Source organism: Oryctolagus cuniculus, chromosome 1 (genome assembly GCF_051225735.1).
Source record: "Oryctolagus cuniculus isolate XC-2025 breed Fujian yellow rabbit chromosome 1, ASM5122573v1, whole genome shotgun sequence".
NCBI lineage: Eukaryota > Metazoa > Chordata > Mammalia > Lagomorpha > Leporidae > Oryctolagus > Oryctolagus cuniculus.
In genome coordinates, this window is record NC_142867.1 from 23101528 (window position 1) to 23126413 (window position 24886).

A 24886-nucleotide genomic window follows, 5' to 3' on the forward strand; every position below is an offset into this window, starting at 1 on the left:
TAAGAATGGATTTGCTCCAAGGATTAATTCATTCTTCAATATATTACTCCATTTACTAAATATCCAATGTACAGTTAATGTGTGAAATTCACTCTTGGCGAAAAGTGAGTGAAAAATGATTCTTGCCAACAGGGTTCTTATAGAGTAAAAGAATGCAGTCTATTTTTAGAAAACTATAAAAACAATGTATGTTATAAATGTTATAATGTCTCATTGAAACAAATGAAAATTCCTTCTGGTAAGAGATCAGGGAAGGTTTTTTGTAAAGCAGGTAGTTCTATAACTGAGATTTGAAGAATACACTAAGAGAGATATAAACAAAGTAGCAGGCAGAACACATGTGGATGGGTATGAAAATGAAAACAATGTAGAGCATTTACTGTGGATAGCAGGTAGCTCAGTCTTCTTAGTTGCAAAGTTTGATTGGGGAGAGCAGTGGAGGACAGTGTTAGAAGGATAGGTTGCAAATTAGTGCAGACTGTGAGTGCTAAATTAAGGAATTTGGCTCTTAGCCTGCAAGATTAGATGACTCATAAAAAGACTTTGTTGAAAGGAGTAACATAACCAGAATCATAGTTTAAGGCTTTTGATATTTTATAAGGCTGAAATATACATCAGAGACACAGATGGAGAGTGAGGAAGACTCTAAAGATATCTTTATAGAAAGTCTAGGTGAAAGAATAAATAAACAGAGAGGGCTAGGGTAAAAGAACTGAATAGAAAAGGTGATAAGATCTGATGCTTTGCTGTAGAGCCTGAGGTATATGCTAGGACAAAGTTCACCCTTTTCACCTTGGCATTTAAAAAAAATATTTTATTTATTTATTTGAAAGGAAGAGTTGCAGAAAGAGAGAGGAAGAGACAGAGGGGAAGGTCTTGCATCCGCTGGTTCACTCCCTAAATGGCCGTTACAGCTAGAGCTGGGCTAATGAAATGGGCCAGGAGCCAGGAGTTTCTTCTGGGTCTCCCATGTGGGTACAGGGACCCAAGAACTTGGATTGTTTTCCAGTGTTTTCCCAGGCCATACAAAGAGAGCTGGATCAGAAGAGAAACAGCCAGGACACGAACCACCACCCTTATGGGATGCAGACCTTCCATTCAGAGACTTAGCCGACTACACCACAGCGCTGGCTCCCTACCCTGGCTTTTTAAAAGGTATTCTTGATCTTTCAAATTTTGAGAAGGATTAAGGAAACATAAGATAACATGATACCAGGGGATAAAGGATGCAACTGTACATTGATTGATAAAAAATATCCATCGAACACAATAAAAACAATGCAGTAGTTAGGAGAAGTGACAGAGCTAAAACCATCCTCTCTCACATTGCCTTTCAGAGAGCCCTTGGACAGCACACAATTTTAAAATCTAGGATACAAGTTGGAGCCTTACTGTACTTAGAACATTCTCATTATCCAAATCCTGTCTTTGGCTTTGTTATGGCAACCCTCCTTGACACAGTCTGGTTCCTTTTCAAGAAATGCTAGCTCTTTTCTCTTGTCATTAACTGGAGAGGTTCTCCAGCTCAATTCTCCAGTTCCTCCGCTGGTTCATACTTCGTTTAACCTTTCCATATTTGACCAGTGATAGATTATCCCATGGCTTCTCAGGTTATCCTGGACCACTGTGGGGTCTTAGCAGATTTGTTGTGTCTTTCTTTCAGCTCATCTCTGAAGATTCTCTTTCAAAAATTACTCGTATGTGTTCAATATGCAGCTCTGAACTGTTATCACTGTAAGCAGAGAAACAATGGCTAAAAGTGTGGCATGACTGAATCGCTTGTAAAAGTGGACATAATACCTTTTTACTTTGCATGCTAGCCCTGGTAAAATGCAAACAGTACTTTGGAGCACCGGGAAGAGAAACTCTTCTGTAGTCAGTGAAAAGGGTTCTGTAGTCAGTGAAACTGTGTTCCTTGTGTACAAGAAGACAGAAAGATGATATTCATGCAGAAAAAAAATGCAATTCTTATCCTGGAGAATAAGTGCATAAGTCTGAAAACAGAACCTTGAAGTATTTTTGGTTAATCAATGGGTGTGATGGTTAGTTTATGTTAACTTGGCTAGGCCATGAGGCCGGTTGTTCTGCTCTTCTAGATGCTGCTGTGAAGGTACGAATTCACTGGTCTAAAGTACAGGAGATTATCCTTGGTAATGTGGTATGTCTCTTCTAAGCTGTGGAAGACATTAAGAGCAAAAACTGAAATCTTCTTGAGAAGAAATTCTGTGTCTACTTAACATGTAAATCTTGCTTGAGTTTCCAGCCTGCCACCCATTCTACAGGTTTCAGACTCTCCAGAGTCCACAGTTATATGGGCCAATTCCTTCATGTTATTGTCTGTGTGTGTGTGTGCGTGTGTGTGTAGACTCAAACTTCTCACTTATATGTTTCTCTGGAGAGCCCTGACTACATGGATCCTTCCTAAAGCTTGGATCCATCCTGAAGGAGGAAAGGAGTTTAGCATGAATGTAGATTATAGCCATGAAGAAGTAACTCCAGTTATTCCCTTAATAAGATAGAGCATTATAATTGTTATAAGTTTGGATAACACAAAAGTTTGGCTGTTATCATCCAAGAAGAAGCTGTCTTTTGAAATGGAAGATCTCATCCATATTTCTAGAAGCAAAGATGATGCCATATTATAGAAAATAGAATTTTTTGAGTCAAAGCAAACCCTGGTTCTGGAAATACTTGCTCTTTCTGTTGACTATGCACCCTGTGCAGGTAACATTAATGATAAAGTTCAGAGGTGATGATCAATAAAATATGACAGGTGGTGACTTCCTTCTTTTTTAAAGATTTATTTACTTATTTGAAAGTCAGAGTTACACAGAGAGAGGAAAGGCAGAGAGAGAGAGAGAGGTCTTCCATCTGCTGGTTCACTCCCCAGATGGCCACAACGACCGGAGCTGCACTGATGCGAAGCCAGGAGCCAGGAGCTTCTTCCAGGTCTTCCACGTGGGTGCAGGGGCCCAAGGACTTGGTCCATCTTCCACTGCTATCCCAGGCTACAGCAGAGAGCTGGACAGGAAGTGGAGCAGCCGGGTCTCAAACCGGTGCCCATATAGGATGCCGACGCTTCAGGCCAGAGCTTTAACCCACTGCGCCACTGCACCAGACCCGACTTCCTTTCTTTCCACATGATGCATTCCTAAAGACTTGGATACCACTTGGCTTTCCTAGATAAGTTCTGTTACTCAGTCATATTCTTTCCACGTGACCTGCGGTGGCGGTTCTTTCACCAAGTGCACTATTTCTTCCTGATAAATTGAAAACAATTCTAATTAAATGCTATAATGAAACTATCAATCTATGTTACTGAGGCAGAACTTTAATGTAATTAGTTATTGATACCACAAAGCGTGTTTTTGTTAGGATGAAAGTAGGATGGGTGGCTGGCCCTTGGATTCTTGTAAGACTCACGGTCATGGTTGGAGATACATAGTGATTTATCTGGTTGTTTTCCCAAAAGACATTTGTTATGTTAATATGATCCATAGAGGATATATAATAATATTGTTTTGGAGTAAAACACAATGGTTCTCAATACTACTGGTGAAATCTACAAAAATAGAATAGGTTATTTTCTTTAGATAGCCTTGGGAAAAACAATAGATTTGAGAAATGAAAAGGAATAATGAAGGTATAATGAAGACCTTTCTAGTTTGTACACCATTCTTATCCCAAGGAAACTGTGATAGTGAGAGTCCTTTGAAAACTGACACTGTTTCCTGTTATTAATTTTGTATATCTCATCTTGGTACTCTTTGTACACAGAAAAGTGCTCAGTATTGCTTGCAGAGTGAATGTCTTAGTGTTTAGGGTAATAGTGTTAGGCAGCCCAATTGCATTTTCCATAGCACTTTATTATAGTGAATTATCAGTTATAAAAATTATACCTATAAATACATTGTCCTTTTAACAACTCGAAAACACAGCACTGAAAGCATTTATATGAAAAAAAAAAAAGAACTAAAAACCTATTAGCACACTAAGATTAGGTCACCTTGCCCTAGAATATATAATAAATGCTTAGTGCTTCAAATATTTTTTCTAGGAATCTCAGTTATGGTGAGAGCATGCCAATATGAATGGGATTAGTTTATTTTGCATATAAATGTAATGGTGTGTAATTAATTGTTTTCTTGTTCAGTAACTATACATGATTTTTTCATAGAAAAAAAAGCATTTAGTTTTACTGGTAAAGAAATTTTTAAAAGGTTACTTGATGCTTATAGTTCTCGAGGGGAGTGTGAGAAGTACACTTGTGAGCCAGTAATCGAGGGAAAATTCTTAGTCCCAGTAATAGGACTTCTGCAGGCAAGATATCACTCCATCACTGCTTCATCTCTGTGAAACCTGGGTCTGGGTGACAGAAGCTCTGTCACTGCTATTGGAAAGAAACAAGGGGCCTGTGCCACCGTAACTGCCTGAATATCAGTGACCACATGCTCAGAAGGTATGCTTCTCACCTCTTTCAGAACCCAACTTACTCAAGTCCATGTGGGCAGAGTAGTCTATGTCACATTTCCACATCCTTGTAGCAGCAATGATTGGTGATACAAGTTCTGTGACTCTACCTTTTTCAAATGCATGTTCACTACTTAAAACTAGTCTAGATAGACCAATTGTACATAGCATTAGAGGCTTATAGACTGTTGATATGCTTAAACTGTTTTCGTATAGAAGACAGCATTTAGTAATTTATAAATTATACTTTTCAAGTTTGCATACAGACTTTCAAGTTTATATATATGTATTTTTAAGTTTATCCACACACACACACTCCACCTCCCATACTAGTGAAAATTTGGATTTTTATTGTAATGAAGGTGGAATAAAATAATGGAATTAATCAGAAAGTCCTGGCATTGCATGATGCAAGAGGCATACATGGACAATGTCTGAAGTTATTGACATGTTCTTTGTGAAGAAATTAGTAAATTCTAATTGAAAATAGCACTGAATGGATGACATTGGTCTGGGAAGAATTCTCTTACAAAGGCATTTGAAAAGAGTTTTAGATATAGAACTTGGACATCTAAGATTGAGACAAGAATGGCCACTTTATAGAGTTGAAAGTTCGATTTTACTTGTGAAGTCTATTGAAGAAAACAAAGATTATCCGTAGTGATCTTCCAGTTTGTACCATGATGTCTGTGGTGGATGTGCAATAAGGATGAATCCCTTTGCCACAAGTTTCTCCACTTCAAAGAAATTTAGAGTTCAGTTCTATAGTATTGCTTAAAGGCAAGGAGATCAGCAAAATCAGAACACTTTATTCTAATTTATGCTAATTTCTTCCACCTAACCTCAACTTTATGCTAATTTCTTCCATATAACCTCAGACATTTTTCCCATTTCCTGGGAAAGTTTTGAAATATTAAACAATGTATGTTTTTAGCCCTCCTGATAATTCCATCTTCCTGAACTTTGTTATTCTCCTGGTCCCTTGCCTCAGGAGAGAGATGTGGCGAGCCAGAGGGGGCAGAAAACAGCCTGCCAATCTCTTCATGGATTTGGTTTAAAGCTTAAAGCGTGGAAACTAATTGAGAAAGCTCCAAACGCAGACAGAAATGTTTGGAGAAACATAACGAGACTGATGAAAAGTGTTCCACCTCCCCTGCTGCCCCTGCACATCCTGCAGTGTCACCCCAACCATCTCCATGGCCATCTTTTCCAGAATAGATTCGCCAAAGCCGAACTCTGACAACCAAAAATACCACTATTGGGGTTACCTGCTGAATATAATTTGACAGGTTCTTCCTAACCCTCAGACTGTACTCCCAAAGTTGGTAGATTTCTCTAATACTCAGCATCACACAAAATCAGCAGTGTCCCTTGTAAGGTTTATGTGAACTGGAACATGGCAAGTCTGTGTAGCCACTTATGGGGACTGATGACCAACGACTAGACAGGATGATGGAGTTACCATCAGATGCCTCTATGGAGAAATTATACACATCCTATCCAGAACTTGGAAATGCCCTCAATGAGAAGAGGCAGAAAATAACAAATTGGCTGAGATTTCAAGAGATTATCCAGGTCTTGAGAGAGAAACTGCTTCTATGGAAAACAAAAAAATGGTTAATTTCTGTGCTTGAATTGATGGCTGGGGTAGTACCTACATAGAGAAATGGAAGAAAATAATTCAATAAGAATGAATTCAAATACAATTATTTTGCCAAACTCAAATGTATTTAACTACCACATAACAGAATTAAATATCTTATCTGTTTTTAATAACTATCTTTATTCTTTATATTTTACTGAGGGTTATGTGATTTGTAGCATTTATTTATATAGATGGGAACAAGTCAAAGGAAAGTATTCCTTATGATACTTCTTTTTTAATATTTTGTTTATTTATTTGAGAGACAGAGCTATAGATAGAGAGGGAGGGACAAAGAGAAAGGTCTTCCATCTGCTGATGCACTCCCCAAACGGAGTAATGGCTGGAGCTTAGCCGATCCAAACTAGGAGCCAGGAGCTTCTTCTGGGTCTTCCATGTGAGTATAACGCAAGCACATGGGCCATCTTCCACTGCTTTTCTGTGCCATGAGCAGAGAGCCTAACTGGTAGAGGAGCATCCAGGACATGAATCTGTGCCCATATGGGATGCCACTGGTGAACAGGTGGAGGCTTAACCTACTATGCCATAGAGCGCCCACGATGCTTCTTTCAACTACTCACTCACTAAAGTTTTAGGATCTTTTACTATCCATCACCATTTTTGGCATTTTGTTTTCTACCTCAATAATTCCATTAAACCAGGGCCTAACAATATCTTTTTGAATGTAAACAAAGTAAAATAGGAAAAAGAAATCACATTTTTATCTAAGAAAGTGTACACTTAGAAGGTATCAATGCATCATACTAATTATGAATTTTAGAGCTAGAATTTTAAAATATTTATTTTCATCCATGGGGGTATAGAGGGAAAGAGAGAAAGAGAGGAGAGAGAGAGAGAGAGAGAGAGAGAGAGAGAGAATCTTTCATCTGCTAGTTCACTCCCCATATGTTTACAATAGCCAGGGCTGGACCAGCCAAATCCAGAATCTCAAAGTTCATTGTGAATCTCCCCATGGGTAGCAGGGACTCAAGCACTTGAGACATCATCTGTTTCCTACAGAGAATACATTAGGAGGAAGCTGGATCAGAGGTGGAGTTGAAGCAGGCACCCCAATGTGGGATGCAGGCATCCCGAATGTTGTATTAACCACTGTACCAAATGCCTGCCCCTACAATCAGCTTTAAATGAAACCTATAAAAACAGTACAAATTGTCATTTTATCAATTTTGTCTGTTTTTGGTCCAGGATTTCTTGTGTTGACACCATGACTAGGCTGAAGAGCCATATTTCTTTGGTCTGCATGTTGTCTTTTCATATCAGCTCAAAGACTTTCTGGGACATATATATCATCCTTTCTTATATTCTTTAAGAATTTAGAGTTCTATATTCTCTCTCTCTTTCTCTCTCTCTCTTACTCATATTTTTCTTCTTTAAATTTCAAGTAACAAAAACAAACATGCATACAAAAAGCTCTATAAATTTTTTGTATAACTTGCTAAGATAAAAGTGATTTTTAATTGGAAAATCTACTTTTGTCACATCACTTTTCTTTCACATCCCAAGTGAGCGTGAAAAGTATTAGGAAAATAACAAAATCCCATGATGCCACTGACTTCATAAAATGCTAAGATCTAGAGAAATAAAGGGAGTTTGTTTTTTCTATTTCCATAAAACAACTTGCCCTAATTTTCCTTCTATGCTTAATTTCATCAATATCTTTTGAAGATATTAATTCAGTTAATGCATGAGATTATATGTGAATGTGAAATTGAGTTTACAAGAAGAATAAATGCCTTTATTGTAGTTTGGGCTGCAACTTTTTTTAAAAATTTTTTGACGGGCAGAGTGGACAGTGAGAGAGAGAGAGAGACAGAGAGAAAGGTCTTCCTTTTGCCGTTGGTTTACCCTCCAATGGCCGCCACAGCCAGTGCGATGCAGATGGCGCATCACGCTGCTCTGAAGGCAGGAGCCAGGTGCTTCTCCTGGTCTCCCATGCAGGTGCAGGGCCCAAGGACTTGGGCCATCCTCCACTACCCTCCCGGGCCACAGCAGAGAGCTGGCCTGGAAGAGGGGCAATCGAGACAGAATCCAGCGCCCCGACCGGGACTAGTTCCCAGTATGCTGGTGCCGCAGGTGGAGGATTAGCCTATTGAGACACGGCGCTGGCCTGGACTGCAACTTTTTAATCAATGTTTATAACTTTCTTTTAACCTACTCTTCTGAAACAAGATTTGTGTTTCTGTTCAAGTTTATCCTGCTTTACAAAACATATTTAAATATTTTTCATTCTTCTGCTGTTTATGGAAGCCTAGTGGCTACAAGTCACCATGCTATGTCATGTCTGTGATACAAGGATAAACAGAATATCTTCCCTCGAGGAGTCCAAATTCTCATAGAAGTGACTTACACACATATAATGATAATAAAAGCAGGAGCAAATGATAAACCCACAAGGGAGCTACAGATAAATTCCTACAGTGTGAAGGGCTAAGGAGATTACAAAGCATAACAAGGTTTAAAAATAGATACAAAGTGTTCCTTTCAAAATGTAAATACTACAAAATAGTGTGTGTATGTGTTTAGAGTGTTTCTTGAATATATCTGAATATATTACTCTTCTCTCTGTTGCAGTTTCCAAACATGGTCTGTTAATGGCTTTATGTGATATCAAATTTATCTTATCATCTGACAAAGGCTCTGCCGTATTGGCCCATAGCAATGGTGATCCAGAAATTATAGTTGTGCTCTGCCCGGAAGGTGCCATTTGAATGTACTGGGGGAATCTTAACCCTGCTAGGACATAGAATGCAGTAACAAAAGGGATTGTTTTATGTGAAAAGTATTCATTAAACTTGATGAGAACAGGTGGGGAAATAACGTCTTGGTATATTGAACTACAAATCTTCCAAATGCAATCACCTTATGAGGGTACTTTTGTAATCTGGCTATGAGATTTTCCTTCCTGATTGATGTTCATCAAAATTTTATAGTTTCTATTTGCCTGTTGAGCTTGAGGAGTTGGAACAATGTTTGGCATTTACAGACTCTTAACGCAGAGGATATTTGAAACCTACAGAAAGGAAGGCTTTACTGCAGGAGACAAATGGAGATTCGTTCTAATGGGCCGTATGTTCTTGGCTGACCTAAGTCCTAGTGTGCTGTTCACTCTCTACACCCATTTGGTTTACACTGAAAAGAATTTTGTTTGCAAGCAGAGTGGCGTTAGGACTAAAACTCAAGTTTGACTTCTATGAGTCATATTTGACACAGTTAATATGATTTTTATTGAAGGTAAGAAAAATCTTGTGCAACCATATAAATTAAAAGTAGCAATTTATTTGCTGATTTAATTAAAGAAACCTGAGCTGAAACTTACACAAACATGGATTCAGGAGCTCAAATAGTACAATAAATTATTCAGATTTTCATAATCTCTCAGTAAAACTAGCCTCTGTGTTAATTCATTTCCAGCCTCCACATGTGGCTTCAGTCTTTACACAAAAGAAAGGATTCCTTCACTAATCCTGACATGCACTCTCGACTCACCTGGGTCATATGTCTACCATTGCCGGCCCAATCACAGGGGCAAAGGAATTCCTTTTGCGGTTTGTCTGGGCCTGGGTCATGTGCTCTCCAGCTATGAACAAGAGTCATGTCTCACTTAAAGTTCATTGATTGAAAATGGGAAAAGATTAGAGGGTGACCAGAAAAATAAATGTCCATTACAGTGTTCTACAGGCCTTACTACTTTTTATTTCAGATCTTTAGCTGCTTGACCCATAGCAACGAGGTTTAAGAACCTATCTGCACACAGAGTTGTTAAAAACCACAAACCGTATGTGAATATGAATGGGCATGTCCACAGGCTGGAAGAGGAGGAATGTCCATACATATCTGAAAGGAGGGGCTGGAGTTGGGCAAAGTGGTTAAGATGCTGATTAGGACACCACATCTCATATTGGAGGACATTAGTTTGATATCTAACTATTCCTGCCTCCTATGTGAATCCTGGGAAGCAGGGGTGATGGCTCAAATAGTTGGGTTCTTGCCACACATGTCAGAAAGCTCAATTGAGTTCTTGGCTCCTGGTTTCAGTTTGTTCCTGGGTGGTGTGGGCATTTGGAGAGTGAACCAGTGGATGAAATATACATATATTTTTATATATAAATATATTTATATATTATATATAATATATAAATATATAAATATATATAATAAATATATAATATATAAATATATACTATATAATAAATATATATACATAATAAATATATATTTATATATTATATAGTATATAATATATAATATATAAAAATATATATCCCATTCAATAAAATAAGCAAATAAAAAAGGCAAAAACAATTATGAAAGGTATTTTATGAAAGGAGATAGATAAAAAGGATTCAGAGGTAAGTTTTTATTTAGTAGTTAACAGGCCTGCATCCCATAGCGGATGCCTGAGTGTGATTCCCAGCTCCAGCTGCAGACTCCAGGTTTATGCTAATGCAGGTCTTGGAGGCAGTGGTGTTGATTCAAGCAATTGGTTTCCTGCTACCCATGTAAGAGATCTGGTTGTGTTTCTGTCTCCTGGCTTCCCCTAGGGGGAGTAAATAAGTAAATGGGAATACTTCCTGTCTATTTCTCTTTCTGCCTCTCAAATAAATAAATAGATACAAAAAAGTTTTATATGTTTACTGTATAAATGTATATTATATATAATTTTATGTATAATATATACTATAAATTACATATAATATAAATTATATATTACAAGCTAAATGGTAGTTTTTGGTAACACTAAAACATTTACATGCATGTATGAAAAAATTTCTATTCATATTAAACGAAGTGTCAATTGTTAAGTCAACAACAGGAGTTACTGTGCACTTACTCCCCATGTAGGATGTCCTTAATGTGTTGTACAATGTAAATTAATGCTATAACTAGTACTCAAACAGTAATTTACACTTTGTGTTTCTGTGTGGGTGCAAACTGTTGACATTTTTACTTAATGTATACTAAATTGATCTTCGGTATATAAAGATAATTGAAAATGAATCTTGATGTGAATAGAATGGGAGAGGGAGTGGGAGATGGGAGGGTTGCGAGTGGGAGGGAAGTTATGGGGGAGAAAAAGCCACTATAATCCAAAAGCTGTACTTTGGAAATTTATAATCATTAAATAAAAGTTAAAAAATAAAATGAAATAAATTTAAAAATCTGCTTATCTGAATTTTCTTAAATGTCTCTAATCATCTGTTAAAGTTAAAAATTAATAGCCATTGTATAACCATGTGGTTGAAGGAAACAAATAACAGTATCACCAAGTATTATTTGAAGTAAACTGTCTTTTTCCTCAACTTATTTACATATTTAAAGCCAACATAAACCTGATAATTAATCTGGATCATATCTAGGAGATCTTGAATGGAAATTACCACTCTTGAATTGTAGTCTTTGACCTAACTACTGGCCACCTTACGAAGAAAAGAAAATAGTCTCCCGCATTTTCCTCTACGAATTCTTTCTGGTGAATAAGCCTATATTTGAAGCCCCACTATGTATCCATACTTTTAAAATCTTTTATAAACAGCAATAATGACAGAAAAGTAATAATGACCATAAGAATAGTTATATATATTTATCATTTATCAAGCAGTATTTATATTCCAGGTATAGAATTAAGCACTTTTTAGGTATTGTCTAATTTTTCTACAAACAGTTCTGACATCTATTTATTTACTTAAGAGATATTTACTGAGCTAATACTACTTTCTGAGGCGTTACCTGATGGGTGGACACTGGGGCTACCTGTCTGGTGTAGTGGTTCAGCCATCAGTTGGGATGCCTACATCCTGAATCAGAGTACTTAGATCACTGTCCCAGCGTCCTCTTTCTATATGTCCTTACCTTATCTACTTACGACTTCTCTGCCTCAGTTACTTCATCTGTAGAGCACAATGATATGAATAGTGCCTCTATCAGAGTGGTATTATAAGGGTACTGTAAGTATAGTTCTTGGAAGAAGGCTGGATTCATAATAAGCACTGTATTCATATTTATTCTCAACATTTTCTTTTAGGATAGTAGAGAAGACTAAATGAGTGGCTAATAGCAAAATACTGAACATAATACTTCTACATATTAAGCACTCCATTAACTTACATTAAGGTTAAGGGCCCATTGTATTAAATGGATTGACATAAACTTTGCAGGCTAACAAGCAGACTCCAAAATTAACTCTCATTTCAATTCTTATGTTAGAGATTTGATCTCAAGACAATATTGTTTCAGTATGAGATGTTTGTATGAGCATACCCTTTTATAATTTCATTAAGTTTAGTAGTTTATTTCAGAGAGTTCCTAAGAAATATATGAAGGATTTGTTTCAATTCTCTTGCCTCTTTCTCTCAGCATTTGTAGCCAGTTATTATTCTCCATCTTTTCTATATTTTCTCTGTGTCCTGAGATACAACTCTAAATATTGGGAAACTCTGCTATTCTGTCCCTTTATTTTGTCTTTCAATGAACTGTCCATAAATGATTTATCCAAACCTATAACTTAAATATTATCTACTAACGGAACTAATTTTCCCAAACTCTACATGGGACTCCAATGTGGAACTTCCAATGCTTGCATGATATCCATACATGAATGAATACATTTAGTGGATCTCTCAAGTTTAACCTGATCAACATCAAACTCTTAGTTCTGGGATATTTATGTCTGTTCTATTCTAGTCTTTATCTTAGATATGAATTGCATATTCAGTTGTTCCAGAACAGTAACTAAACAATAACAGGAAATTGAAATAGAGAATGATCTCTCTCTCTCTCTCTCTCTCCCTCCCTCCCTCCTTCCCTCCCACCCTCCCTTCCTCAGTCCCTCCCTCTTTCACTCCTTATCACACATCCTCTATCAGGAAATTATGTCAAAGGTATTATCACTCAAGAGCTCATTTCTTCCCACCCACACTGCCACTGTCTTAACCAAAGCATTATTTTGTTCCAACTGGACTACCACAATAGTGTCCCCAGTATCAATTTTCTTGCTTTTTACTCTTAACTCCCTACAACTGGTTCTGTGCAAAGCAGACAGGCTGATCCTACTCCTCTATCTAAAGCCTCCCTCTGCCTGTCCATGGCATGATACTGGATCGGAATTCCTTTTCCTCATTCTCCTAATTCATCCTATTATTTCCTTCTTTGATTTTACTTTAACCCCCACCCCCACTCTGTTAATCCACATTGACTCTCTTACTGACCGTGAAGTAAATTTAATTCACAGCTTTCCTAAGGTTTTTGTCCTGCGCTCAACAAGTACTGGGGCTGCTGGTTTCCATAACCTGCTTTATGGCCTTCAGATCTCACATTAGATGACTCCACAACAAAGAGGTCATCTTGCCTATCCAACCTATAGTAGTCACACAGCTGTTTTCCAAAATACCATTTTTAATACTTTGGAGAATATTCTTTCACCATCTGTTACCTTTCCTTATCTACCAATGATTTTCTTTAGTTATTTTCAATATGATTCACACTAGCAGTGGTTTTAGAGGGTGGCTTTGCTCCCCAAAGTAAAATTTTGCAATATCTGAAAATGTTTTGGTTGTCACAGTAGCAGGAGTGTTAAACATTCAAGAGAATGAGCACTACCCTACAACAAAGGATTAGCTGCCCCAAAAATGTCTGGTGGCTGAAGTTGAGAAATTTGGCATTAGAATAAAGCCATAAATAAGCAGTTTGTTTCTCTTATTCGTGTTCTATTCCCACCTAAAATGCACTAGGCATTTATTAAGTGTCAGTAGTTAGACTAAATAGTATCAACATATTTTTATATATTTTTTAACTTTTATTTAATGAATATAAATTTCCAAAGTACAGAATATGGATTACAATGGCTTCCCCCCATAACGTCCCTCCAACCCACAACCCTCCCCTTATCCACTCCCTCTCCCCTTCCATTCACATCAAGATTCATTTTTGATTCTCTTTATGTACAGAAGATCAGTTTAGCATACATTAAGTAAAGATTTCAACAGTTTGCTCCCACACAGAAACTAAAGTGAAAAATACTGTTGGAGTACTAGTTATAGCATTAAATCTCAATGTACAGCACACTAAGGACAAAGATCCTACATGAGGAGTAAGTGCACAGTGACTCCTGTTGTTGACTTAACAAGTTGACACTCTTGTTTATGGCGTCAGTAATCACCCTAGGCTCTTGTCATGAGCTGCCAAGGCTATGGAAGCCCCCTGAGTTCACTGACTCTGATCATTTTTAGACAAGGCCATGGTCAAAGTGGAAGTTCTCTCCTCCCTTCAGAAAAAGGTACCTCCTTCTTTGATAACCCATTCTTTCCACTGGGATCTCACTCGTGGAGATCTTTCATTTAGGTTTTTTTTTTTTTTTTCCCCCAGAGTGTCTTGGCTTTCCATGCCTGAAATACTCTCATGGGCATTTCAGCCAGATCCGCATGCCTTAAGGGCTGATTATGAGGCCAGAGTGCTGTTAGGACATTTGCCATTCTATGGGTCTGCTGTGTATCTCACTTCCCATGTTGAATCATTCTCTCCCTTTTTCATTCTATCAGCTAGTATTTGCAGACACTAGTCTTGTTTATGTGATCCCTTTGGTTCTTAGTCCTATCATTACGATCAATTGTGAACAGAAATTGATCACTGGGACTAGTGAGATGGCATTGGTACATGCCACCTCGATGGGATTGAATTCGAATCCCCTGGTATGTTTCTAACTCTACTGTTTGAGGTAAGTCAGCTTGAGCATGTCCCGAATTGCATATCTCTTCCCTCTCTTATTCCCACTCTTATATTTAACAGTGATCACTTTTCAGTTAAGTTTCAGCACTTAAGAAGAATTGTGTATTGATTACAGTATTCAACCAAAAGTATTAAGTAGAACAAACAAAAAAAAATACTAAGAGGGATAACATAATTATCAACATATTTTAGAAACTTTTATGGTATCACAAATCTCTCAGGAATATTTTTAGCCCCCAAACTCAATAAATATTATAAACCCAGGAAAATCTAAGTTGATATTATTTGAATTAATGTGTTTAAAAATATATGAACATCCCAACTCTTATCCCTGCTGCAATTCAGAAATAAAAGATCTCTGTGAACAATATAAACTTACATCAAAATGTTCTCTTTGGGGGGATATTTGTCACAACTGGTAAACTGCCACTTGAGACATCTGCATCCCATATTGCAGGACCTGGGTTCAAGTCTCAGATATAATCTCCATTCCAGTTTCCAGCTAATGCACACCCTGGGAGGCAACAGATAATGGCTCAAGTATTCGAGTTCTCATCACCCATGTGGGAGACCTGGATTGAGTTCTGACTTTTTGCTTTGGTCTGGCTCAGTCCTGGCTATTGTGAGCATTTGGGGGGTAACTAGTGGATTGGAGATCTCTCTGCTTTTCTCTCTTTTTGTTTTTTTCTGTCTTCCAAGGAAGACAAATTTATATGTATATATTTTTGAAAAAGTTATCCTTTGGAAGAGCTTACACTCAGATGGAGGCAACTTGCATGGTGGCTGTGTGTAACCACTGAAAGGTCAGACCTAGGGTCTCCTCTGCTGTTTCACAGTTATGTGACTTATGCATCATGATGAGCTTCTTCATGCCTCAGTATCTAACTTTTAAATTGTAGATATTAATGAAAGCAGCTTTCCAATGAAATTATTGAAATTATATTTGGGCTAATAGATGTATATAATCTTATTTAGAATAGAGTTTAACATTTAATAAATACTGTATGTATTAAGTCTTTTCATGTATTAGAAGAAATTGGCACTGTTTTGTCTTGATATCTAGGGCATCCTCAGGAACCATGGCTACTTAGGGGAGAAGTTCTTGATGAATAAATATCAGGATAACCATTCATTGTAAAAAAATAGTGAGCTATATTGTAATGGTATTAGTATGTACACAACTAAAAAACAATAAGATGATATGATAAAGGTGGGATATTTCAATCAATACTCTCTCTTCAAAGTCTCTTGGAGATAGGACTCAAGTGAATATATGGAATTCCAGCTCTGATGCTATCAGCTTGGGGTCAGAGAACTGGACATTCTGAAGAGTGAGTGAGGAATTGAATGTCTGTATGTCCTAAGGCTAGGCAGAGTCCCTACTCCTTCTGTTCTGTGCGATCTAACCTTCTTTGGTCCTTTCTGCTCTGCCTCTTATCAGGTGGTGAAAATCAATAGGAAATAATAGGTAGGAAATGGTTGTGTTCCTTGGAGGAATTTCTGAGATAAGCAGGAGGCCTTGTAGTTATTATATGACTAATGAATGTTGTTTTCCCTCACTGCACTCAAATGTAGGCAGTATTATTGAACCTGGCCTTGGTCAACTGTGTATTGATTTCCTTTTGTGATCTCAGATTCTCCTCTCAAGTAACTTTAACTAAAGACTTGAAATACGGAAACCAATTCAAATCAGACAGGCTATACTGAACTTTAAACTTAGATTTTAACTGAAAGTTTTTTGATAAAATCTTGAGATAACTTTGTTTGCTTACTTATATCTTTTGGCTATCTTTTTACTGTAAAATGTCTCTTATTGATGCTTCAATAATATGTGTTAAATCGTCTTTCCTTTCAAACATCTTCACTGAGATAAAATCTATCTGCCATGAATTTCACTGATTTAAAATATATACTCTAATGATCACCTTAAAAAGAAATCTTTGCACGTTGTCAGTTTTTCCTTATCATCCCTCAAATCCCTAAGCAACAACCATTCCATTCTATCTCCATAGATTTTCTTTTTCTGCATAGTATATATAATGGAGTCATACAATATGTGGTCCTTTTGTCTGCTTTCTTTCACATGGCATATTGCTAATTAGCTCTATTAAAATTGCAGATATTACATTGATTTTAGCAAAACCTGGAAGTCACGAACAATTTTGAATTCTGTTTGGCTCACAAGTGCCTTAGATTTTTCACTTGAAGTTCCTTTTCTGAATCCTCATCCTGGTGAGTATTGGAAAGGGCACTTGCCTGTGAAATATCATTTCCCCAAGACTTATACTCAGGTGCTAGTAGATGTTTTAATGTATAGGAAATTTTTTTCTGAAGAGATACATTTGTGTCGTAGGACTCCAGTGCTTTGTCAATAAATTTAGAATGTATTAAAAATGTTGTCTTAAACTTTGCCTCTCCTCTCTCACTGCTGTCTTTTTTACAACATTATGGGTATAACTGTGTGTGGTAAAGATCTCTGCCTTGAGGATTCTGTCTAGGGAGTCAGGGATTTATTTCCCTAGATCTTCCAAGCTGACTTCAACCTGAAGGGGTGTTCCAAGTCTCTGAAATCTGATTCACTATTTAACCATTGCCTTCTGGCTTTAATCTTCTACACATCCATTGGTGTGAACAATATCTGGTGACCTCCTAGAGTTATCAATCATTCCAGAAATCTAGAAATCCATGTAAGAGCCACTCTAAATTTCTAGGAACAAAATACTCAGCAAATGTAAGCACAAATATTGACTGAATGACTACTATGCACCTGGCTTATATATGGAGGAGATAATAAAGGTAACAATTACAACATTATCTTTAATGAAGTCTAATATTAGTAAGGGTTTACTCTCTGTTTGGGATGGTGTGTGTCGCTCCCCGTCTTCGTGGAGGAACGACACTAAGCCCTGCCTAGGCTTCATATCCGAGTCACGGCACCATTATGTCGCTCCCCTTCTTCGTGGAGGAACGACACAGGACCCTGCGCTGTTCTTTCGTCTGCTCGGCCCTCCCCGGGTTTGCTGCTGGTTCTTCCCGGGTTGGCTACTATCCCTTCCACCTCCGTGGAAGGGCGGTTCCCCCTGGCCACATTCCCCACTTCCGCGGGGGAGCGGCACACCGCCGGCCGGCTCTCTGGGGGGCTGCACGGGTGTTCCTTCAGCTACACGTTCCCCTTAGATGTTCCCTGTGCATGCTGTCTCTCTCCTCCTTTATAGTCCTCCTCCGCCAATCCCAACTCGGCTGCCCACACGCCGAGTACGCTGCTCTCCTCCAATCAGGAGCAAGTCCTACAGTTTATTAGCTGAACTGGAGGCAGCTGTGTAGAAGCTGTTTTCTTCTCTCCCAGCGCCATATTGTGGGAGAGCAGATGCATAGAATAAGTCTTAATTCCAGTAACTCAGTCTAGTCTGGGTTGCTCCCCACAGTGTGAAGAACTTCAAATAGCTTTTCTCTTAATTTATTTACAAAATATAATGATAATATCATCAAACATCAAAAAGTTTGGAATGGAATTAAAAGACACATTTATTTTTATTTTGGTCCAATTTTTTTTTTAAATCCACGCACAAATTTTATAAGTATCTTTAGTGAATTTTTTGAAGAACTATTGTATTTAGCATTAACTGATGTATTACTCCACTTACTAGTGTTTCAAATACATTATATATATGTGTGTATATATATATATATAATCATATGATATGAACAATAAATTTAGGCCTTATTGTTAACATCCAGATTTTATAATTTAATAAATTTAAATTTCATAATTTAATAAAAACAATTATTAAGGTCATGTAGTGTGCTTGCCTCAACACTATCTGCTAAAAATTTCCAGTTCTTTTTCCCCTCCACTCAGATAGTAGGATTATATCTTGGCTCAGTAGTAGCTGGATGGGATTTAGAGCAATATATGACACAGGACTGGCATTGTGGTATAGCAGGTTAAACTGCCTCCTGCGATGCTGACATCTGATATCAGAGTGCCAATGAATCCTGTACACTGCTCTTTGAATTCAGCTTCCTGTCAATGCACCTAGAATGGAAGCAAAAGATGGCCCAAGTGCTTTTACCTCTGCCACCCTCATGGGGGACCCTGATGGTGTTCATGGCTCTTGGCTTAGGCTTGACCCAGCCCTAGCTGTTTGTGGCTCTCTCTCTTGCTCTCTCTCTCTCTCTCTCTTCCCCTCACATTCTCCCTCGCCTTTTCTCTCTTTCTCTATAATTGCCTTTCAAATAATTAAATAAATCTTCAAGAAGAATACATGGACTACAACTACTCAAAGCATTTAACGGCCACGCACAACCCATGAGAGCTTCAATTTATTCATAGTGGCCTAAAATAGTCCAGATAGTGGCATCTCCATCAGCCTGGCTTCTGGATTGAAGATGACTTCGGAGTCTATAGAAAGAGTGAATAAGAAATTTTTATTTTTAAATAACTGAGAAATGTGTTAATCCAGCATATACTTCCCCAGCCTGTCTGAGAGCAAGTGGTAGAGTTGCTATGAAAGATGACTAATCTAGTGGTTTTGGAATCTGAGTCCTTAATTATGACAAATTTCTTCCTAGGATATAGGTACTGTATTTCTCCAAATTTAAAGATTAGAAAATTAAGGCTCTGGATACTTTTAATATTTGATCAGTTTCTCAGTGCTAGTAAGCAAAAAACCTGAGTCTTGGACTTACGTTGATGCTGCTAGCCACTATTCTTTTTGAAAAAAGATTTATTAATTTATTTGAAATGGAGAGAATGATAGATATAGGGGTACAGAGATAGAAATAGACATAGAAATAGAAATAGAGATTGAAAAAGAGATTGGGATAGAGAGAGGTTGGACCAAAAGGTAGATAGATCGTCTATCTGCTCATCTGATGGTTTACTCCACAAATGACTGCAACTGCTAGGGTTGGACCAGTCTGAAAGTAGGAACTCAAGGACTTGAGACATAAACTGCTGCTTCCCAGGTGCATTATAAGAGAGCTGGGTCAGAATTGGAATAGGCAGGACTTAAAATGACATTCCAAGATTGGATGTGCGTGTTCTAAAATGACATTCCGATATAGTATGTGGCTTAACCAACTGCGATGCAATGCCATTCATACAAGCCACTATTCTGTAATCTATATCTAAAAATAAGACATGGTATCTAGGCTGGATCTTGTCATGCAATGTATGCTCTACTAGAGTTAAATGCATAGCATTTTAGAAAAGCATAATGACTTCTTGGCTGTGTGCATGAAATCTTTTCCATAACAAATGACTCACACAATGTATTATTAGATGTGGTATGTCATTAAGATAGTGTCCAAGATTCCTATGCCCTGGTGTACATAACCTATATAACCTCCTCATTTTGAGTGTTGGTAAGACCAGTGAATATGATTGATGTCACTTCTATTATCAAGGTCTATTAAATGGCAAAGATGAGAGAATTGTGTCGATATAACTGATATAATTGGTCCATATTAGTTTGAGTTCAAGTTAATGGAGAGACTATAAGTAAAACATGACTTAATCAATGGAGGAATAAACCAGACCAGGAAGAAAATTCAAACTTTGCTGTTGGATTCTGGTGTTTAACAAGAAGCAGAAAGCAGAAAGCATCCGCTGTGCCACTTAGTGCTATCCTCCCAGAGTACATATCTATTTCTGGCTTGGACACTGACAAAAGATGGGCTTTGTAGTATTTAGGCTTGATATCGTAGCAAAATAACTGCTGATTTTGCTTTTTCTCCAAAAGAGGTTAACAGATTTCAGAAATGTGTGAACATGCCAAACTGACTTCTCTGAACTTTATATTTCCTCACCAAGGAGACAAACCAGGTGTCATTGTGGAAGGGACACAGTCTTAGGACACCGTCTGAACTCAGACATCCTCGCTGATTGATTCTTGGCACAGTACGATTCTTTCCCATTGGAGAAAAAGAGCCATTAATCAGTGATGTAGGGTTGTTGCCAACATCTTGTTTGGTAATATATGTAGAGAACCTTACACTTAGTAGGGACTCAATGAGATTACTGTTCAAGGAAATGTGTTTCAAGACAAATGGCAGAGGCTGAAAAGTGAGCAGACCTTTGTTTTCAGTGTACTAGTCTTTCAGTGTGATCATGAACAAGTATTTTTCCTCTTTATTACCCATTTTCACTCATATATAAAAGGGGAATAATATATTACTTGAAGAGTTGATATAGGAATCAAAAATAATATTTTAAAAGTTCCCTTTCCATTGCTCCCTATTACAGTAAATGGTCAATAGATAACCATGACTGATTTTGATTATTATCAAGGTGGTCATTGATGCTCTCTGAGCAGGTATTTAAAGCAACTGCAAGCATATGCCTTCAATAGGTTGAATTGACATTAATAATGACAACCAAACACATTAATTCCTTAGGGCTGGGGTTCCATTCATACCTATCTTCTAGCACTTGATGTAATGGAAAATACACAGAAGTATGTCAAAACTTAGCAAAATAGTTTTAAAAAAACTAACTCCAATATGAGAATTTTAAAAAAAAATTGCCTTAAAACAGGTGATGGCACTAATAGCAAAATAGGGATGTTTATCTTCAATGATGAAATTACATTATCTGTAAATATCAATGTACTTATACGTGTTATAAAGACCTGGCCCCTGTGCCCCTTTTTGGAACAGTTCTTTTTTAATTTTTTGCTTTGACAGGCAGAGTGGATAGTGAGAGAGAGAGACAGAGAGAAAGGAGAAAGGTCTTCCTTTTGCCATTGGTTCACCCTCCAATGGCCGCCACAGCTGGCATGCTGCGGCCGGTGCAACACACTGATCCGAAGGCAAGAGCCAGGTGCTTCTCCTGGTCTCCTATGGGATGCAGGGTCCAAGCACCTGGGCCATCCTCCACTGCTTTCCTGGGCCACAGCAGAGAGCTGGCCTGGAAGAGGGGCAACCAGGACAGAATCCGGCGCCCCCGACTGGGACTAGAACCCGGTGTGCCGGCGCCGCAAGGTGGAATGATTAGCCTACTGAGCCGCGGCGCCAGCCTCAATGACTAAATTTTAAGTATGATTATGGAGCAACTGCAAAAATAACAATCTATTTAAGGAAGGTATTCTATGTCTGAACACATTTAAACTGGGGTTTTAGAGCAGATATTGTGTGCAGCAGTTGAGCTGCTTCTTGGGATGTTTACATCCCATATCCCAATGCCTGGGTTCAACCCTGGGGGACAGTAGGTGATGCCTCAAGAATCTGTGCCCCCGCCACCCACGTGGAGGCATGGGTAGAATCTGGGTTACTGGCTTCAGCTGTGGTGGACATTTGGGGGAGTGAACCAATGGATGGAAGATCACTCTGTGTCTCTCTCTTTGTCTCACTCCTGTATTTCTTCTTCATAAATAAAATGAAATTAAATACATAAAACTTAAAACACACTAGGGTTCAATTATATTAACCTCCAGGAGTGGGGTGCAAAAGTAACATGGATAGTAAAGCAAGAGTAGGAAAACTGGTCGCTGTTCAACGTGCAGTCTGTGCCTACCAAAGAGGAAAAGGTTGCTGTTCAGATGCAGCCAGTGTCTAGAGTGTGAGACCTGGGCTCTGTATTGCCAAGTCTTCCAACATTTTCAAGAGAAGCTAGAGAGAAATTCAGATTCTGTGAGAGAGTTTCTAATTCTTCAAACATGTGAAGATCAAGCAAATAGCTATGAATTGTGTATGACCTAAAAGGCCATAAGCCTGAAACTCCCAGGAAGGAATTCTTAGGTTTAAAACACCTTTGGTTTTTTTGAATTGTGTGTATGTACCCAACAGTTGCATATCATTGGGCTGTATTCATTTGAAGGGTCATTGCTGTCCACTGTTATGTACTTGTATTCCTCACTGAGAGGAGGAGAGGAGGGTGGGTATGTACTGAGCACAGTATTTGTATAATAATTTCCAGAATGTTTTAAGAGTCTCTGAGGAAAGGTGTAAGACAGCTCTAAGATAATTGTTGTTGTTTTTAATGTCTCATTTTCCACCTTTCACAGAAGCTCATGAAATGGCTGGCTAACTATCTTGCTGTTTATTAAAAAAGGCAGCCAGATCACTTTGTGCCAACATCACTGAATTTATATTTCAATGGTACAAAAGTAGAAAATCCAGACCCAAATCCAAATCCTTTCTTCTAACCACAGAGAAATATATTTTTTTTCTCCCATATAATCCCTCCTGACATGTGTGCAATAAATATGGATTAGATAAAAGCACAAGCACTAAATTTCTTTTGTTGCTTCTAACTCATAAAGTAAGATTATTAGGTATGGATAAGAAACATATGAATACTTAAGGATGATGTTAAAATGAAAGAGATTTGCATATGTGTGTTTGTGTGTGTACTTGTGTGTGTGATAATTGGAGGATGGGTGTGTGCAGATCTTGTTGGTGCAAATGCTATGGAATATAATGATTTACTATAGAAAATGCCAGGAAATCCTAGTAGTTTGCCAGTAGGGGAATTCAGCTCAAAGAGTTACATTTTGTTTACTAAAGAGAGAATTTCTAGGTTAACATCTGATTTATTTAACCCAGAGCTAAGCAACTAAGAAATAAACACCATGATGTATGAGTTACTGTGTTAAAGTCTACTGTAGAAAATTCATAGCAAAGTTCCAATTTGAGGTATGCTCTTATTGTATTCAAAGGGAGAAGAATCACTCATGTCAGGAGCTGTTGCCACTTATATGGAAACTCTTGGTTGGGAACACCAGTCAGCAGTAGAAGATGGAGATCAGAGGTAAAGGACAAATAGATCTTTTACAATCAATTCTAATCATTTGCCTATTGCTTTAACTGGTAAGTTAATCAGATAACAATTCAATAAGCAAAACATATTGAAAATTTATTATCTGAAGGAGTTCTTAAACTTTTCATTTTGCTTTACAAAGTAAGAATTTGGTCTCCATCAATAACCTCTAAAGAACATTTTTGTAAATAGTTTAAAAGTCTAATTTCAACTAGCAGAATTTTACCTTATAAAATAGAGCAATTGATTTGACTGTAACAAATGCCTTGTTAAATGTTCTTACTTGTTTCATACATAACTACATTGATTTTGAAGAAAGATATTTAAATCCTAATGAAATAGATATAAATGCTATTTTAATGCTGTCTTTGAAAAACACTAAATATTTTCTCATTGGGTTTTGTTGAGTTGTGTTCTCCATTTTAGTTAAAGAATACAAGCACAAAGGAAGAATGAGAAGTATTTCAGAGTTAATGGGCAATAGAGCTTCTGCAACTTCATGGTCTTCATTTTGCACAGGTCAAAATGCCTTTTCCTGTTTTGGCACTTCAAAGCTGCATTGATGACTCAAATGTATTTTCATGGCAGGAAAAGCTTGTCTTTCCTGTGAATAACTTTCAGTGAATAGATGTTGGAGAGTGGGAGCATTTCCTTTCAGATTTTCTCTGACTAGAGTCTCTGTTCTGTCCTCAGAATACGGAGGGGAAGTTGAGGTGTTTGGTTTCAATTTTTCATGGCCCTTGCCATTTTTGTCAGGCTAGCTGTTACCCGAAATATAACAGATACTTGGCAAGATATTGACAAGAAGTACACTGATGAGACACTAGTTGAGAAGCCTGAATGCCATATCCGAATGCCTGTACTCAAGTCTCAGTTCTGTTCCTGATTCCAATTTCCTGTTGGGAAGTAGCACTGATGGTTCAGGGAGCTGAGTCCCTTCCACCCCTGTGGGAAGTTTGGAATGAGTTCCCAGCTCCTGGCTTCGACCTAGACCAGACCTGGCTGTTTTGGGGCATTTTGAAAGTGAACCAGTAGATGAGGATGGGAGCTTGCTTGCTCTCTCTCTCCTAATCATATCTCAGAGTTTGTATTAAATATCAATAGAACACATTGATAGGAATTACTGTCTTTATCCTTGATCAGAAATTAATGAGTTCAAGGGTTTTGAGGCATGGCTATATAATCTCACCCTCAGCCATGGCTTCCTTCAACAACTTGGGCATTTGTTCAGACTTTCACATGAGCAATCACAGCTTCTCTTAGCTCTCACC